The following is a 9,345-nucleotide window of genomic DNA, read 5'->3' as shown; positions in this document are numbered from 1 at the left end:
GTTTTTGAGTAGGGGGTATCTGCAGAGCCGCAGAGCCAGGCTGGACGGGTATAAGTGGTCTGGACAAGTATAAGTGGTCTGGACAAGTAGTTGCGAATGGGGGGGGGGGGGCGGGGTTCGTCTCGTTTACATAGGTACATTATACATAGACAGTAATGTTACATCTAGACATGTAATAATAGAGTCAGTGTGTCAACAGTTGGAGGATGTGTGTTTAGTTGTCACTTTGTTCCCTCAAAGACCCAGGCTGACCCAGGCTGGACGGGTTGGAGGCGGGGCTTCGTGGTCTGGACAAGTATGGTTTGATTGATTGATTGAAAAGTTTATTAACAGATTGCAGAATGGGTACAGTACAGTACAGCTCAATACATACAATTGTTAAGGGGATGCAGACCAGAGAAAGACTTTCGTCTTGTTTACATCAGGGTCCCCCATTTTCCATTCATCATAACATATATGACATACATGACATACAGATAGACAGTACTGCTACATCTATACATTTATGACATATCAGATTTGCAAATACAGTACTGTTTGTGATACAAAAGTGTCCTGAAAAAGAGTGTATATACATTTGGCGTAGAAACTGTACATTGGAGGAGGTTGGGTGGGTGGGGTGGGGTTGGGTGGGTTGGGTGAGGGCTGTACATTGGAGGTGGGGGGGGGGGGGTTGGGTAGGGGACACACACACATTTTACACTGTACATTGGAATACTGACAAAGCCTTACTTGGTCATTTACTGTACAACTAGGTTAGGACATTTGTAGGGGCCAGTTTCGAATTGCAGTCTCACATAGGTGTTTTTTGAGAGTGTTTTTGAAAGTGGGTAGTGATTCACATTCCTTTACAGCTTTTGGTAGGGCGTTCCACATTGATGTGGCATAATTGCGAAACGTGTTTAGTCCCTTGTTTGAGCCGAATCTGGGTTTTACATGATTTGTGGAGCTCCCTCTGGTGTTGTGATCGTGGTATTCACTGACCTTTGGGAAGTATTTTGACATGTACATGGGTACCTTGGTCGCGTAGTGTATCTTGTAGACCAGGCCCATTGCAAGTTGCTGTACTCTGTCGTCTACTCTAAGCCATCCTAGGTTGTCAAAGTGGGCAGGGGTGAGGTGGGTTCTAGGAGTCAGGTCAAGCAGTAGTCTGACTAGCTTGTTTTGAGATGTTTGTAATTTGTTTTTTAGTGCCTTTGAGGTGCTTTGGTACCATGAGGTGCAAGCATAGTCGTAGTACCCTTGAATGAGTGCTCCTGCTAGAGTCTTCAGGGTATTCTTGTTTACCAGAGAGGAGATCCGGTACAAGAATCGCGTTCGTTGGTTGACTTTTTTTTATTACATTGGATGCCATTTTGTCACAGGAAAGATTAGCCTCTAGGATGGAACCCAGGTAGGTAATTTCATCTTTCCTTGTGATAATATTGTCACCCACTGTAACCGAGAAGCCGTCGGTCTTGCTGAGTTTGTTATTTGAACCGAAGAGAATGGTCTGGACAAGTATTGCGGATGAGGGGGGGGGGGCTCTCTCGCTATGTGTTGGAGTGCGCAATGTGTATGCGCATGCGTGTGGACTGGAGCACGTGAGAGTATAAAGAGTAAATTTTTTTAAACCAGGGGCGTATCTAGACCCAGCACTTTAGTAGGGCACAGAAGGGCACCAAAAACTATGAAGCGGGAGCGCGTAGCGCGACCACGAAAAAAAATGTGGCCGGTTTTGGCCGGTTTGTGGGCGAAAATGGGTGGATTTTGTAACTATTTTTTTTAACTTTATTTCGGTTTTAGGGTTAGGTTAGGGTTATGTTATTTAATTATTTTGTGGAGCCAGCCCCCCAAACTCCTGAAATGCATAGAAATCTATGAAATAAATAAAACAATCTGACATTTATATTAAAAAGAGCTAGCCACCCAAACCCCTAAAATACATAGAAATCTATGCATTTTGGAACAGTTACTATATATATAGTCAAGAAAGCATTTAGTCATACTTAAAGTTTAAAGTGCTTTACTTGCATTGAACATTGCATTGAACATTGAACATTGAGGAGACATCATTAGAAAGCACAATGTATGTTTCCATAGTTACGCAGATGACACACAATTGTACATCTCCGCTGAACCAAATGATCACACAGCTATAAACTCCATTTCCGCCTGTCTCTTAGCAATAAACAAATGGATGACGAACAACTTCCTAAAATTAAATGAGGGCAAAACTGAAATCCTACTAGTCGGTCCTATAACAAAAAGAGAAATGTTACAGAGCAATATGGGGCAACTTACTCCTTGGATCAAACCCGAAGTTACAAGTAAGTAACCTACACTGGCTTCTGGTAACATTTAGAATTGATTTCAAGGTCCTCCTCCTTATATACAAAGTATAAACATTGCGATCATCTACTACTGGTCTATTGAAGGTTCCAAGCCACAGTCTAAAGAAAATCAGGGATGCAGCCTTTGCTAACTATGCACCAAAGTTATGGAACACACTACCTATGGACATTAGGGAAGCTAGATCTCTTAATATTTTCAGAAATAAGCTAAAAACGTACCTCTTCACCATAGCCTTCTAATACACCGCGCTGTTGATTGTACTGTAGCACTATTTTACTCTGGCCATTCTATTGCATAATTTTACTATCTATTCTACTATTCTATTATTGCACTGTATTATTGGTGTGCAAACCAGTCAACTTACAAAAAAGAGCCTGTTGGAGGATTTCAACAAGATAAATGCAGTGCCAAATATTTCACTATAATATTTCAAAGCGAAGTAAAAAATATTATAATAATTATTTGATCATGTTAAATGATCATTTGATCATGTTAAAAAAGGGAAAATAAAAAACATTTGTTTAAATTTTTTTTTTTTTTTTAAATCAGTGGGGCACAGATGATCATCAGTAGGGCACGTGCCCTATTGATAGTGGTCTAAATACGCCGATGTTTGAAAGCCGTCCAATCTTTCGCCGTCGACTAAAGACTCACTACTAAAAATCTAACCCTAACTAACCTTACTGTCATGCACTTGTCCTAATAAACTAACCTACACTGTAGCACTCAACACTTTATGAACATTGTTACTGAGACGAAAGTTAAGTTTACTCTATTATTACTAGATCTGGTATGTCATAAATGTCTAGATGTAACATTACTGTCTATGTACAAGTTTACTCTATTATTACTAGATCTGGTATGTCATAAATGTCTAGATGTAACATTACTGTCTATGTAATGTTATGTAAACGAGACGAAAGTTAAGTTGAAAATGGGGGAAGGTAAGTTGAAAATGGGGGATCTATGTAAACTAGCATGGCTTTGTCATTATTCCAATGTGCCCAACCCCCCTCCCCCCCACATCCAATGTACAGCCCCACCCAACCCCACCCCACCTACCCAACCTCCTCCAATGTACAGTTTCTATGTCAAATGTATGTCAGTATTCCAATGTACAGTGTGTCCCCCCCCTACCCAACCCCCCCCCACCTCCAATGTACAGCCCCACCCCACCTACCCAACCTCCTCCAATGCACAGTTTCTATGTCAAATGTATATACACTCTTTTTCTGGATTTTTTTAGTATCACAAACAGTACTGTATTTGAAAATCTGGTATGTCATAAATGTATAGATGTAGCAGTACTGTCTATCTGTATGTCGTGTGTGTCATATGATGAATTGAAAATGGGGGACCCTGATGGAAACAAGACGAAAGTCTTTCTCAGGTCTGCATCCTCTTAACAGTTGTATGTATTGAGCTGTACTGTACTGTACCCATTCTGCAATCTGTTAATAAACTTTTCAATCAATCAATCAATCAATCAATCAACGAGACGAAAGTGAAGTTGAAAATGGTGTGCAGTAGTGCAATTATATGATGAATTGAAAATGGGGGACCCTGATGGAAACAAGACGAAAGTCTTTCTCAGGTCTGCATCCTCTTAACATTCTGTACATTCTGTAACATCCTCTGTACCCATTCTGCAATCTGTTAATACACTTTTCAATCAATCAATCAATCAACGAGACGAAAGTGAAGTTGAAAATGGTGCGCAGTAGTGCAAATACTTGTCCAGACCACTAATACTTGTCCAGACCACGAAGCCCCGCCTCCAACCCGTCCAGCCTGGCTCTGCGGCTCTGCAGATACCCCCTATTGTTTTTGGCAAATTTCTTGTTTTGGCATTTAAAGGGGAACACCACCCAAATTGATTGATTGATTGATTGAAAACTTTATTAACAGATTGCAGAATGGGTACAATACAGTACAGCTCAATACACACAATTGTTAAGGGGATGCAGACCAGAGAAAGACTTTCGTCTTGTTTACATCAGGGTCCCCCATTTTCAATTAATCAGGACATATATGACATACATGACATACAGATAGTCAGTACTGCTACATCTATACATTTATGACATACCAGATTTGCAAATACAGTACTGTTTGTGATACAGAAGGAGTCAGGAAAAGGGAGTATATACATTTGACGTAGAAACTGTACATTGGAGGAGGTTGGGTGGGGGGGGGTTGGGTACACTGGGATATTGACAACCATACTGGGTAATCTACATTGGAGGTGGTTGGGGGGGGGGGGGGGGGCACACTGTAGATACAAGCAAAACTGTACATTGAGGGGGGGGGGGGGGGGGGAGACACTGTACAAACAAACAAAATTGTACATTGGACTATTGACAAAACCATACTAGGTAAATGACTGTACATTGGAGGGGGTTGGGTTAGGATATTTACAGGGGCCAGTGTTGAATTGCAGTCTCCCGTAGGTGTCCCTTGAGAGAGGTTTTGAAAGTGGGTAGTGATCCACATTCCTTTACAGCTTTGGGTAGGGCGTTCCACATTGATGTGGCATAATTGCGAAACGTGTTTAGTCCCTTATTTGAGCCGAATCTGGGTTTAACATGATTTGTGGAGCTCCCTCTGGTGTTGTGATCGTGGTATTCACTGACCTTTGGGAAGTATTTTGACATGTACATGGGTACCTTGGTCGTGTAGTGTATCTTGTAGACCAGGCCCATTGCAAGTTGCTGTACTCTGTCGTCTACTCTAAGCCATCCTAGGTTGTCAAAGTGGGCAGGGGTGAGGTGGGTTCTAGGAGTAAGGTCAAGCAGTAGTCTGAGCAGTTTGTTTTGAGATGTTTGTAATTTTGTTTTTAGCGCCTTTGAGGTGCTTTGGTACCATGAGGTGCAAGCATAGTCGTAGTACCCCTGAATGAGTGCTCCTGCCAGAGTCTTCACGGTATTCTTGTTTACCAGAGAGGAGATCCGGTACAAGAATCGAGTTCGTTGGTTGACTTTTTTTATTACATTGGATGCCATTTTGTCACAGGAGAGATTAGCCTCTAGGATGGAACCCAGGTAGGTAATTTCATCTTTCCTTGTGACAATATTGTCACCCACTGTAACTGAGAAGCCGTCGGTCTTGCTGAGTTTGTTATTTGAACCGAAGAGAATGGACTCTGTTTTGCCCATGTGTAATGATAGTTTGTTATCAGCGAGCCATATGCAGATTCTGCCTAGTTCCGAGCTGAGGGTTTTTTCAACCTGTAACTTGTTCTTGTCAGAGACCAGCAGGGCTGAGTCGTCCGCAAACAGGAACAAGTTGCAGTCACAAGCTGATGACATGTCATTTGCATAAATTAGGAACAGTAGCGGTCCTAGTATGCTTCCTTGTGGAACACCACAGCTCACTGTGAGGGGGGGGGGATAGGGTACCGTTTACCTCCACCATCTGTTCCCTCCCCTCAAGGTAGGATTGCATCCAGCTCACTGATAGACTATCAAAATCAAAAATCTGTATTATATCCAGAGACATCTATATGTTAACACCTCTTTGTTATTATTCCCATGGCCTTGGAAAGTTCAATCACTATTGAAAAACAGCACAGCTAAACATCACAGCTAACTCAATTCACTATGAATTGAAAATGGGGGACCCTGATGTAAACAAGACAAACGTCTTTCTCTGGTCTGCATCCCCTTAACAATTGTGTGTATTGAGCCGTACTATATTGTACCCATTCTGCAATCTGTTAGTGACGTTTTTGGCAAATTTCTTGTTTTGGCATTTAAAGGGGAACACCACCCAAATAAAACAAATCTGTATTATATCCAGAGACATCTATATGTTAACACCTCTTTGTTATTATTCCCATGGCCTTGGAAAGTTCAATCACTATTGAAAAACAGCACAGCTAAACATCACAGCTAACTCAATTCAATATGAATTGAAAATGGGGGACCCTGATGTAAACAAGACAAACTGTTATGGTTTGTAACCAACCCCAATCGCACAACACAAGACAGGTATGAGAGTAAGCCAAGAACAGGGCATTTATTGAAATACAAACAAAAGGCGGCACTGTCCCTTTAAGGGAGAACACAAAATACTGGAAACAAGAATTAGGGAAAATTGGCACTGTGCCTTTAAGAGGCGAGCAGGCTAAGGGGCTAAGGCTAAAGGACAGGGCCAGGGCAACGGACAGGGCAGGAACAGGGGCACTGGAGAGGGGAACAGGGACAGAGGCCCGGGGAGGCGGGCTGGAGACAGGGACAGAGAAAACAGGGTTAAGGCCTTGGACAGGGCGAGGGCCAGAGCTGCTTACAGGGATGGAGTAGGAGCGCGCAGGCTAGAAGAGCGCGCCGGCTCGGGGTCTGGAGTGGAGCGCGCCGGCTCGGAGAGACGCATCCTCCCGTAGAGGATTAGGAAGCGATGCGCGTCGGCTTGAAGAGCGCGCCGGCTCGGGGTCTGGAGTGGAGCGCGTCGGCTTGAAGAGCGCGCCGGCTCGGAGAGCGCGCCGGCTCGGAGAGACGCATCCTCCCGTAGAGAATTAGGAAGCGATGCGCGTCTGGAGTAGTAGCGCGCCGGCTAGACGTCTGGAGTAGGGCGCGTCGGCTTGAAGAGCGCGCCGGCTCGGAGAGCGCGCCGGCTCGGAGAGACGCATCCTCCCGTAGAGAATTAGGAAGCGATGCGCGTCTGGAGTAGGAACGCGTCTGGAGTAGGAGCGCGTCTGGAGTAGTAGCGCGCCGGCTAGACGTCTGGGGTGGGACACTGGAAAACCTCCCGTAGAGAATTAGAGAGCGCACCGGCTGTGTCCCACTCCAGGCAAACGGCGACAGGTGGCGATGGCTGGCACCTCGTCTCACGCCGGAGAAGAACCAGCATACAGATACAGATAAGATACGGAATCTCCCGTAGGAGCTTACAGAACGACCCGACGAGGACTGGAGGGGAGGTCCAGGTATTTAAAGCCCTCTGGGGCGCTAATTAGAACACACATCAGGTGCGTGATGGTAATTGATACTTGACTTAGAAGTGTGTGTTCGGCACGGACCAATCAACACAGAATCCTCACAGTACCTTAAAGGAACGGAGCGAGGCAGGGAATGCAATAAATCAACAACGCGAGGGTGGGGGCTGGTGAGGTGAGGAGACAGGGAATTAAAGGTCCAGGGAACAGGCGAACCTCACAGTACCCCCCCCTCCACGGGAGCCACCGGGCGACCCAAAAATACAGACAGAGGGGCAGGGGACAAAACAAGGCAACAAACAAAAAATTGGGCCATGCTAGCGGGGAAGCTACACCAAAAGTGGAGGCCATGCAGAGGGACCGGGTTAGCTGCCTGGGCATGGCTAGCTACAGGGCCTATGCTAGCTGCAAGGGCTGCATTAACATAGAGGCTGTGCTAGCAGTCGGGGCTAAGCTAGCAGACTGGGGCCAAGCTGGTAGTAGAGGCCTGGCAAGCTGCAGGGGAGCTAACGAGGCTAACAGGGAAGCTAACAGGGGAGACTAACAGGCTAAACAGGGGAGCTAACAGGGAAGCTAACAGGGGAGACTAACAGGCTAACAGGGGAGCTAACAGGGAAGCTAACAGGGGAGCTAACAAAGAAGCCAACAGGGGAGACTAACAGGCTAACAGGGGAGCTAACAGGGACAAACTCAACATACACTGTCTGTGCTGGCTGGGGTTGTCGACTGGTCGGGTCGTACTGTTATGGTTTGTAACCGACCCCAATCGCACAACACAAGACAGGTATGAGAGTAAGCCAAGAACAGGGCATTTATTGAAATACAAACAAAAGGCGGCACTGTCCCTTTAAGGGAGAACACAAAATACTGGAAACAAGAATTAGGGAAAATTGGCACTGTGCCATTAAGAGGCGAGCAGGCTAAGGGGCTAAGGCTAAAGGACAGGGCCAGGGCAACGGACAGGGCAGGAACAGGGGCACTGGAGAGGGGAACAGGGACAGAGGCCCGGGGAGGCGGGCTGGAGACAGGGACAGAGAAAACAGGGTTAAGGCCTTGGACAGGGCGAGGGCCAGAGCTGCTTACAGGGATGGAGTAGGAGCGCGCAGGCTAGAAGAGCGCGCCGGCTCGGGGTCTGGAGTGGAGCGCGCCGGCTCGGAGAGACGCATCCTCCCGTAGAGGATTAGGAAGCGATGCGCGTCGGCTTGAAGAGCGCGCCGGCTCGGGGTCTGGAGTGGAGCGCGTCGGCTTGAAGAGCGCGCCGGCTCGGAGAGACGCATCCTCCCGTAGAGAATTAGGAAGCGATGCGCATCTGGAGTAGTAGCGCGCCGGCTAGACGTCTGGAGTAGGGCGCGTCGGCTTGAAGAGCGCGCCGGCTCGGAGAGCGCGCCGGCTCGGAGAGACGCATCCTCCCGTAGAGAATTAGGAAGCGATGCGCGTCTGGAGTAGGAACGCGTCTGGAGTAGGAGCGCGTCTGGAGTAGTAGCGCGCCGGCTAGACGTCTGGGGTGGGACACTGGAAAACCTCCCGTAGAGAATTAGAGAGCGCACCGGCTGTGTCCCACTCCAGGCAAACGGCGACAGGTGGCGATGGCTGGCACCTCGTCTCACGCCGGAGAAGAACCAGCATACAGATACAGATAAGATACGGAATCTCCCGTAGGAGCTTACAGAACGACCCGACGAGGACTGGAGGGGAGGTCCAGGTATTTAAAGCCCTCTGGGGCGCTAATTAGAACACACATCAGGTGCGTGATGGTAATTGATACTTGACTTAGAAGTGTGTGTTCGGCACGGACCAATCAACACAGAATCCTCACAGTACCTTAAAGGAACGGAGCGAGGCAGGGAATGCAATAAATCAACAACGCAAGGGTGGGGGCTGGTGAGGTGAGGAGACAGGGAATTAAAGGTCCAGGGAACAGGCGAACCTCACACAAACGTCTTTCTCTGGTCTGCATCCCCTTAACAATTGTGTGTATTGAGCCGTACTATATTGTACCCATTCTGCAATCTGTTAAATAAAGTTAATTCATTCATTCATTCATTCATTCATTCATTCATTCATTCATTCATTCATTC

Source organism: Notolepis coatsorum (genome assembly GCF_963971535.1).
Source record: "Notolepis coatsorum genome assembly, chromosome: 3".
Lineage (NCBI taxonomy): Eukaryota > Metazoa > Chordata > Actinopteri > Aulopiformes > Paralepididae > Notolepis > Notolepis coatsorum.
This window is presented reverse-complemented; position numbering follows the sequence as displayed.